The sequence below is a fragment of the Monodelphis domestica genome, chromosome 7 (assembly GCF_027887165.1).
Source record: "Monodelphis domestica isolate mMonDom1 chromosome 7, mMonDom1.pri, whole genome shotgun sequence".
Taxonomy (NCBI): Eukaryota; Metazoa; Chordata; class Mammalia; order Didelphimorphia; family Didelphidae; genus Monodelphis; species Monodelphis domestica.
The window spans coordinates 172,024,935-172,034,813 of NC_077233.1; positions in this window are offsets into that span (position 1 = coordinate 172,024,935).

Below are 9,879 nucleotides of genomic sequence, written 5' to 3' on the forward strand. Positions count from 1 at the left end.
CCTCAAGGAGCCAACAATCCAATGGAGGTACAAGAAACTATAATGACCAATATTAGTTTTAGAGTACCTCTAAGGAAACTTGGTATCCTTTCAGAGGCAGGAGAGGAAATGGATGTGTAATGTGCTATACTGTCAGACTCGGTTGTTATTAGTTAGCTTCACTTAGATGTTTTTTCTTAATTATAAGGATTCAAAGGGTGTTAAGGGAGAAATTTCTGTGCTGTAAAAACAAAAGGCAACAATAAAACAAAATAAAAAGAAATGCAAATGAGTATAATCTATCCTCCTTTTCAGATTTAACAGCATTACGAATGAGAATAAATAAGTTTATAATCTTTACTTATTTAAGAATTATTTTTAATTTTATCCAACTGAAATTAATTCAATTTTAACAATTATTTTTAGAATGGACAAGGTAGTCATTGATTCTAACCAGCAGCTATGCCAGTCTTCAACTCAAATATACACCAGTGGCCCCCTATTGCCTCTAGGATTAAATATAAACCCCTCTGTTTTCCCCAGCCAAAGTCCCCCATAACATGAGTACCATAATTTATTACTCCCTTTCTCAAATCCTACAACCCAGTCAAACTAACCTGCTTGCTATCCTTCACATATGACACTCTATCTCCCTTCCCATCATTCAGTTCATGAGCTTTTATTAAAAACTTGCTATGTGCTATATAGTGGGGCAACCAAAAGAAAGCAAAACCCCAGGACAGTGAGGTGGCACAGTGGATAGAATGCCAGACCTGGAGTTAGGAAGATCTGAGTTCAAATTGGACCTCAGATTCTGACTAGCTATGGACAAGTCACTTAACTGTCATTTGCCTTAATCTACAAGAGAAAGAAATGGCAAACCTCTCCAGTATCTTTGCCAAGAAAATCCCAAATGGGTTCACGAAGAGTTGGTCTGGAAAATAACTGCACAGCAACCCTCAAGAAACTCACAATCTAAAGGTCTCTGTGCCTTTTCATCAGTTCTTCATCATGTCTGGAATGAATAATCCCGTCATCATCACCTTCATCATTTCCTTTAAGACTCAACTCCCTCTGCATGAAGCCCCTCCCAATTCTCTAAGCTGCTAGAACCTCCCTTCTCAAAACTGCTTTGTTTTTGGTTAATATATCCTTTGTGTAAGCACACACATGCACACACATATTTACAAATGCACATACCCCCTCTGAAAGAATGCAATCTCCCTGAGGCCAGGGTCTAGCACAGTCCCTGACCTGTAGTAGGTGCTTCATAAATTGATTGATTGATTGATCTCTCTTAGAGGTGGAGATAATCAACAATCCTTTTATCCCATCTCATTTAGCCCTACTTCTACCCACTTCTTACCTCATCTGACCTGTGTTACCGGATCCTCACCCCATAGCTTCTGCTTGATCTGGGGAAAAGAAGCCAGGGCAAAGATTAGCAAAAAGAGCAGAGGGAACAGGAGCTCAGAAGCTGGTGTCTATGCCACAGTTTCTTACCCTGTCTCATAGTTGTCCATCCCTTGATGAAATCCTGAGCACTTCCAACATTTCCTGAAAGTTCTTAAATTTTATGTTCATGCCTTAGTTGTTTTTTTTGTTTGTTTTGTTTTTTTAATTCTTGCCTTCTGTCTTAGAATCAACACTGTGCACTGGTTCCAAGGTAGAAGTGAGGTTAAAAACTAGGAAATTAGGGTTAAGTGACTTTTCTAGGGTCACACAGTTAGGAAGTATCTGAGACCAGAATTGAACTCAGAATCTCCCATCTCTAGGTCTAGCTCTTAATCCACTGAGCCACCATGTTTTAGTTGTTATATTTAATAGTACTTTCCTTCTTAACAGGAATAGCTAGCATTCAATTCACTGCTTCAGGGTTTACAAAGTCCTTTACAAATCATATCTCATTTTATCTTCACAATAACACTGGGAGATATCCCATTTTATGAGTGAGGAAACTGAGGCAGGCAGAGTGGCTTGTCTAGGGTCTTGTCTAGTAAATTTCTGCATCAAACTTCAAATTCTGCTTTCCTGCTTCAAGGCAGCTAGGTGGTAGAGTGGATATAGTGACAACCCTGGAGTCAGAAGGAACTAAGTTTAAATCCCATCTCAGATACTTAATAAATATGTGACCATAACAAGTCACTTAGCCGTGTTTGTCTTAGCATCCTCATCTATAAAATGAGATAGAGAAGGAAGTGGGAAACCACTCCAATATTTTGAGCAAGAAAAAATCAGGCATAACTGAAATGACTGAACAGTCACAAAGCCCTGACTGATGGTCTAGCCCTCTATCTATTGTATCAAGTAGCTACCTTGAAAATGCTTGGTCTATATATTGTATTTACTTGCTACAGGATGTGGAGTTATATTCTCCCAGTAGAATGCAAGTTGCTCAAGGACTGGAGTTGTTTTAATTTTTGTTTCTGTATTCCTAGCTTCTAGCTCAGTGCTTGAAACACAGAAGAGGCTTAATTAATGCTCAGTGAATTGAATTGAATTATTCTAGGAGGCTACAAGCTCTAGACGATCCTAACAGCCTGAAAAGCGTTAAAACATAGACTTGACAATACATTGAGGACCATACAATAAGGACCAGTCTAGTTACTTACAGAGAGGCTTCCATATGGCATGCTAGATAAGGATCTGAGAGATATTCAACTTGAATTTCATAATTTTACAGATTAGGAAACTGAGGCTCCGAAAGGCTAGATAACTTCCTTTTCTCAAGTTTCTCCCCACTCTAGGTCATCTTTCCTTCTTCTCCTATGTCATCCAGGCTTGGCAAGCCCCCAAACTCAAATATCTCATTGAAGCTGAACCAGTAGCCTATGGATTGCCTGTCTCCCTCCAGTGACCTCTAGAAACCTCTGGTTTCTTTTCCCAACCCCCTACTTCTGGATTCCCTCTATTATCTATTTAAAATAGTGTGTTAAATGTTTATATGTAAGTTTTATTTTGCTTTAATAAAGTTATCACTTAAAAATTCAAATGGATTTTACTAAATTTAGCATACGTCTGACCTGACAATGTTATTTTTCTATTCAATAAACTCTAGTGGCTCCCTATCACCTCAAAGATCAAATAAAAAATGTTCCATTTGGCATTCAAAGCCCTGTATAGCCTGGTCCACTCCTCCCATTCTAGTCTTATGCCTTATGCCTTCTCAAATGCTCTGAGATCCAGTGGACTTGACCTCCATGAAGACACTTGAATCTCTGTGCCTTTTCACTGGTTGTCCCCTATGCCTGGGATTCTCTCTCTCCTCATCTCAGGCTTCTGACTTCTCTGGCTTCCTTCAGGTCCCAGATAAATTCTCAATTTCTGCAAGAAACCTTTCTCAATCCTCCATAATGCCAGTGTCTTCCTTCTAAGATTAACTACAATTTATTCTATATGTATCTTGTTCAGACACAGTCATTTACAGTCTCCGTCATTAGACTGTGAGCTTCCTGAAAGCAGAGATTGTTTCTTCCCTTTTCCTTCTATCCCCAATGCTTAGCAGAGTGCCTGGAGTATAGTAGGTTGTTGACTTGGTTTGACTTGACTTGCTATGGGTAAAAAAAAAAGAAAGGAAGGAAATAGCAGAGCCTTCAAACCAAGGTCCAATGATCAAAGGATGTTGGTGGCCATTAGTGAATGAAATAGTATTTGCTTTTCATGCCAACTTTGGCTTCACTGCACCTACCTGTCACCCTAGATCAGAGGAAAAAAAGCAATTTGTCAAGTTATTGCAGTTTGATGGAAAGAACATCAAACTCCCATTTTTCTAACTCTGGGTTTATTGAGCATGCTTGGGAGCTGCAATTTGGTTTTTTGAGTGAACCTGTTCATAAGGAAGGAGTGCCCAGACAAAAATCAAACGAAAAGCAATCCACTTACAGTTCTCCTATAAGATCTATTTCTATTAGTACAAATTAAGAAGTTGGCATTCTCATTTATGAAGCAAACATTGGTGAGACTGGTTAGCATTATTTAGTTTTTAAGAACCTTATGATTCATGGGTGAAGTGAGAAAATTGAGGGAAAATTGAGGACCAGAAAGTTAGAGAATTGTAGAAACTGAACTCTAATGAGGTTACCAGCAGCTGCTGTAATTAGTGGATCAGAGGAGGGTACCAACATCTCTCCCGTGATCGAGCTGCCTGCCGCAAGCTCATGAAACAAGGAGAAACAGAATTTACGTTGCTCATATTTTTGAGACTGGCTCTAAGGTCTTGGAGAACAGATGGAGAGGGGGAAAGCTGGGCCTTAGGTGTACTGGAACAATGTTCCTGGAAGCAGGGGATGGGATGAGCATGTCCAAGGGGTTTTCTTTTTGTGTCTGTAGGTGTTTCCTCTATAGTATGGTCATTCCTCTGGTAAAGGGTTTTCGGTATCTGTCAGTCCCTTGCTGAGCTGCCCGAGGTCTTGGCCATGGAGAGCATCAAAAGGAACTACTATAATCACTCTTTGCCACAAAATCGGCAAAGACTGCATTCTTTGGCATCTTTTTCTGAGATGTTTCCTCTCCCTTAGGACAATCCATGTTAAAGATTGCTAGTATTGATGATCCCACCAAGACATAGGTACTCTTGAGTAGCAATCTAACAATGATTCATCTGTTTTTTTTTTCTTTTTTCTGTCTCTGTCGCTCTGTCCCTCTCTTACCCCTCTCTTACCTCCTTTCTTGGTCTTTCCCCCTATCTTGCCCCCTTCTTTTCTCCTCCTTACCTTACCTCTCAATATTGAGCCACATTCTTCTCTTCTACCCCCACTGGCTAGTGAATAAGGGAGGAATAAATATCACCAGTGGCCCATTTTGTTGGGGGGGGAAAGGGGGGTTTCATCTCTCCCTCCTAAAAGAAATCAGGAGGTTTTCCTACATGGTGCTATGCCCCACCTATGTGTCACAATCTCTGCTTAATTGAATGGGGACACTAGGATTCAGAGCTCAACCTTGGCTTTTTTCTTGCCCTTGGCAAATGATCAAATAAAATCCAGGAAAGACAAGGCATACTAGTTCTTCATTACTTACTTTTATGCTTATGGTTTAGTGCATTTTATTATATATAAGACATAATACTCCTTATGTAAGCTCCATAAGGATATAAATCATATCTCATATATATTCTTTTCTGATGACATGGAGACATGATCATATATAATATATATAAATATGTGTCATAAATGTACTTATGCAAGTATATATATATATACAAAAACTGGCCTTGTCCTAGCTTCACCACTTCTAGCTTTGTGACGTGGGATAGGTCACCTCTCTTGGCTTCAATTTCCCCATGTGTCATATGGGAATTATAATACCTGCACCAATTTCCTAAATAGAACTGTGGAGGGGATCAAATTGGATCATACAGGCAGAGCATATTGTAACCATAAATTACTATATAAATGTCAGTTATTCTGATTGGATGTGAGCTTGATTCTCCCCTTTTCAAAAGTTCCTATGTAAACGATTTCATTTTATCCTTGGCAATTCTGCATGGCCCCCATCTTGCAGATGAGACAGCTGTTTTGTGAGTTGGTCAAGGTCAAAAAGGGAAAGAGGAGCAGAGGAAGTTTTAGACAAGAGGTCTTTTTATTCCAAGGGCTCTTTCCCTTAGATCAAGCTGCCTCTGGGTTATTAACCAACCAAAATAAGTGTTTGCAAATATGGAGACTCACTCAAATATATCAGCTCATTCCATCAATAATGTATGATCAACCACACCAATTTACAATACAATAATACACAGGATGAGTCATTTGTTTTCCCTTTACATTTTTAAATAAAGCTGGCTTTTTCCATCAATAGAGATATATTATGTGATGGGGAGGACAAGCAGATTTCCTTAGTATAAAGAGAATTGAACTAGGAATCAGGATATCTGCCTTCTTTGCTTACTCTGTCATTAACTAGCTAAATGACTTTGAGCCACTCATTCTCCCTTTCTTATCCTCATTTGAATCTTCTGTAAAATGAGGTTTGATTAAAGGACTACTAAAGATTCCACACTCTAAAGTCCTTCCCAGCTCTATATCCCATATTCTGGCCCTTCTAGCTTCAGATATTCTAAGTTCTAAAATCCCATCCCATAAAATTTCCAGCCCATTAGCCAAAGGATCTGGGAGCTTATCAATGTTGGTATTCCTCGTAATAGTACCAATTACAGTCCATCCATGTCTACCCAGCCAAAATCTGAAGTTTAATTGCAAACAAATAAATAAACATGGAAACAGTGGAAACCCCTTCTTTTTATACTCATTGTGTTAAAACATCTTGATTTCTTTACCATTACCACTTAAAACTTTATTTCTGGAAGTTGCATTGGTCAAACTGGCAACATGGCTGCCAAGCTTTCTATCTCCAGTACCACCTAGCTGCCCCTGGTTGAAAATGAAAAAAGGTTCTATGGAGGGGGAGGGGGGGACTTTCTACATTTTTCTGGGGTCATAGTGAATAGAGTGCTAGCCCTGGAGTGAGGAGGATCTGAGTTCAAATTTGGCCCCAGATCCTTCCTAGCTGTGTGACATTGGGCAAGCCATTTAACCATGTTTGTCTCAGTTTATCATACGTAAAAAGGAAATGGCAAACCACTCCAGTATCTTGGCCAATAAAACCTCAAAATGGGGTTAAGAAGAGTCAGAAATGACCGAATAACAAAAACAATACCATGTTCTTTGGTTAATTCCTTTTTGTCCCTTTACCCTTACTACCAGTCCCTCTTCTTACTGAAATTCAGAAATTGCTGCTTACTGTACTACCTCTATGATTTCTAATCCACTTAAACTAAATTCTGTTTTCCATTCCCACTCACTCCCCAACCTCCAACCCCCACGGTACTCTGAACCAAATACCATTGAGTCATTGTTCCTCATGTCCTATGCCCAAGACAACGTGGGATTGATGCAGCCAGAAGAACCTTCTTAAGCAAGAGACCTTTGGCAGAAAAATGAAGTCCTGCAGAGTGGATGCTTTTGGAACATGGCTTCTGGCAGTTGACACCCTCTGCATGCCAGTTGTGAGAATGACATTTAGGATACAGCCAAGCATGTGAAAACTAAATTCCCACAATCAGTCACACCACCATGGCGAGTGAGCAGGAGAAAATCCCTTTTCTGTCCAGCTTGCAACTTCAGAGCATCCACAGCTCTAGGCCATAAGTTATTGGTACAAGATCAACCTGCACTGTGCTTTCTCTGGAGCCACTCTGGTATTGTGGAGCTCCCATCCACGAGTATTGAATTGACGATTATTGAACCCCTGCCATGGAGGAGATGCTATATTTGATACACTAAATCATGGTGCCTCGGGTCAGAAGGCATTGTAAAAGGTCATCTGGCCAATCCCTCTGTCTCCAATAGAATGCCGGGTGACTTATTGCTGACAGATGGATGTCTTGCTTTTTGGGTGTCTTACAGATTAAGATAGATTGTCTGTGGCTGTATCTATTGAATGCCAACAAAACAGACCACATCCTTGTATAAACAGTTCGTGTTTTTGCAGTTATGCTGGCCTGATCAATACAGATTGGCCTTCAATGGCTCTGGCAGAACTAAAATGTCACAGAGAAGTCATATTATCACATGATGGTGATGATGATGGTGATGACAGCTCACTTTTATATAATGATTTAAGGTTTGCAAAGAACTTTTCATCTATTATCTCATCTAATCCATATAGCAATCATGTATGTAGGTGGCACAATGGATAGAGCTCTGAGCTTGGAGTCAGGAAGATCCGAGTTCCAATTTGGACTCAGATACCTACTAGTTGGGTGACTTTGGACAAATCACTTAATTCTCTTTGCCTCAGTTCCCTGATCTGTAAAATGAACTGGAGAAGGAAATTGCAAACCACTCTAGCATCTTTGGCAGGAAAACTCCAAATGGGGCCAAAAAGAGTTAGACACAACTGAACAACAACAGGTCAGGTGCTATTATTATTCTCATTTTATAGATAAGGAAACTGAGACTCAAAGTGGGAACATGAATTACCTGGTGTTATATAGATGATAAGAGTCGGAGGCAGAATTTCAAACCAAGTCTTCGTGACTCCAGGTACAATTCTCTCTTCAGTTACTGATATGTGTCATGCTGAAATTCTAGGATATTGAATTGTGTCCTGGAAAGATTTTAGGAACTTCTTGAGTTTTGCTAGTAGTTTAATTACCTATATAAAGACCATAAAGGTTTAAGGGTTAGAACTGTTTTTATCTGGAAATAAGAAAACTCAGAGATTATTAGAGGTGAATGATATCTCAGACGTCATCAAGGTCAACCCTCTATGATACAAAGGAAGAAACTAAGACCAAGAGATGGCACAACAAAGTAGTGACTGAGCCAGAACTAGAACCCAGAACTCTGGATTTGTATTCTGGTGCCCATTCTTTTCAACCAGTGAGCCTTTATTAAGTCCCTATGGTGGAAATGAGGCTGTGCTAGGAGTTGGGATACAAAGACGAAAATGAAATCATTCTTCCCTCAAGGAGCTTCTGTTTTACAGAAGGTATATATACAGGTATATATATTTACTATATATACTCAGATAAGCAAATACACTTAAAAAAACTGACTTGTTTCATCAGTATAGGCAAGGTAGGGCTGGCAAATGTGCTATCCAAGAAAAATAAATGTACATGATGCACTTTAAAATTTAATTGGTTAACATTTTCTCCATTAGTTTCTTAAATGTAGACAATCATAAATAAGAAATCAGGACCTGATTTATAGAATTTCCTGATTTCTGAGAGATAAATGCTCATAATGAAAATTGAACAATTGACTTTCTTCTGACTTTAGGAATATCCCTGGATCTAGGGAACTCCTGTTTAGGGGAAGTCCCTCTACCACTACAGATCTGTAATTATTTTGTGACTGCTTTTTTTAACCCTCACCTTCTGTCTTAGTATCAATTCTAAGAGAGAAGAGAGGCAAACATTAGGCAGACAGAGTTAAGTGACTTGCCCAGGGTCAGGAAGTATGTGAGGCCAGATTTGAACTCAGGTTCACCTGACTCCAGACCTGGAGTTCTATCTGCTATGCTCCCAAGCTGCCCCTGCAACTCCACATTAAAGAGTGTGCCTTCGGTCCTGAGAAGTCAAAGCCCACGGTGATGCAGCCAGTGTTTCTCAGAGGTAGGACCTGAATCCTTCTTCCTGACTTCAAGGGAAGGTTGCTATCCATTTTGCCATGTTGCCTTTCTATAAAAAGTTAAAGTCATTTCAAGAGGGAGAAAATACTGCCTGAGAGACTCAAGAAAGGCTTTCTGTAGGAGGTGATAACTGAGCTGTACTTTGAAGTAGGCTAGGGTGTCTGTGAAATAGAGGTGAAGAGAACACTTTCCAGGCATGGGGGACCAACTGTGCAAAGGCACAGACAGGGGGGGAGATGTCCTGAAGAGGGAAAAGCTCGCCTGCCAGTTGGTGAATCAGAGAGGGCTGATTTTCCCCAAGCACCTAAGTGACAGCCCTTCTGGCTGGATGCAGGTACACAACGTCTGATTCATTGTCCCTGGGTCTTGGTGAGGCTGGCCACATGGTTCAATTCTTACAGGATTAAAAAACATAGTGGCAGTTTGCAGGCTACAGAATCAAAACCTGCTGAATGACATACACATTAGAAATAGAAAATTGGATTAGCAGTGACATTTTGGCCCTGAGGCTTTTTTAGGCTGTGGAAATAAATTCTAACCTTGATCTATTCTACTCAGAACCTGACGAAGACATCAAGGCTAAAATATTGCCTCTAATCTTGTTTGTTATTTCCAACATGTATTTTATTGGCTCCTTTTCCTCCTCCAGGACAGGACTGTGTATATTTCTTGACAGACATTTTCTGCTGCTTCCATTACAACTCCACATTTAAAGCTTTACTATGTACTTGCATGAGCTTTCCCCAAGTGCATTGTGGGTGGTGGTGG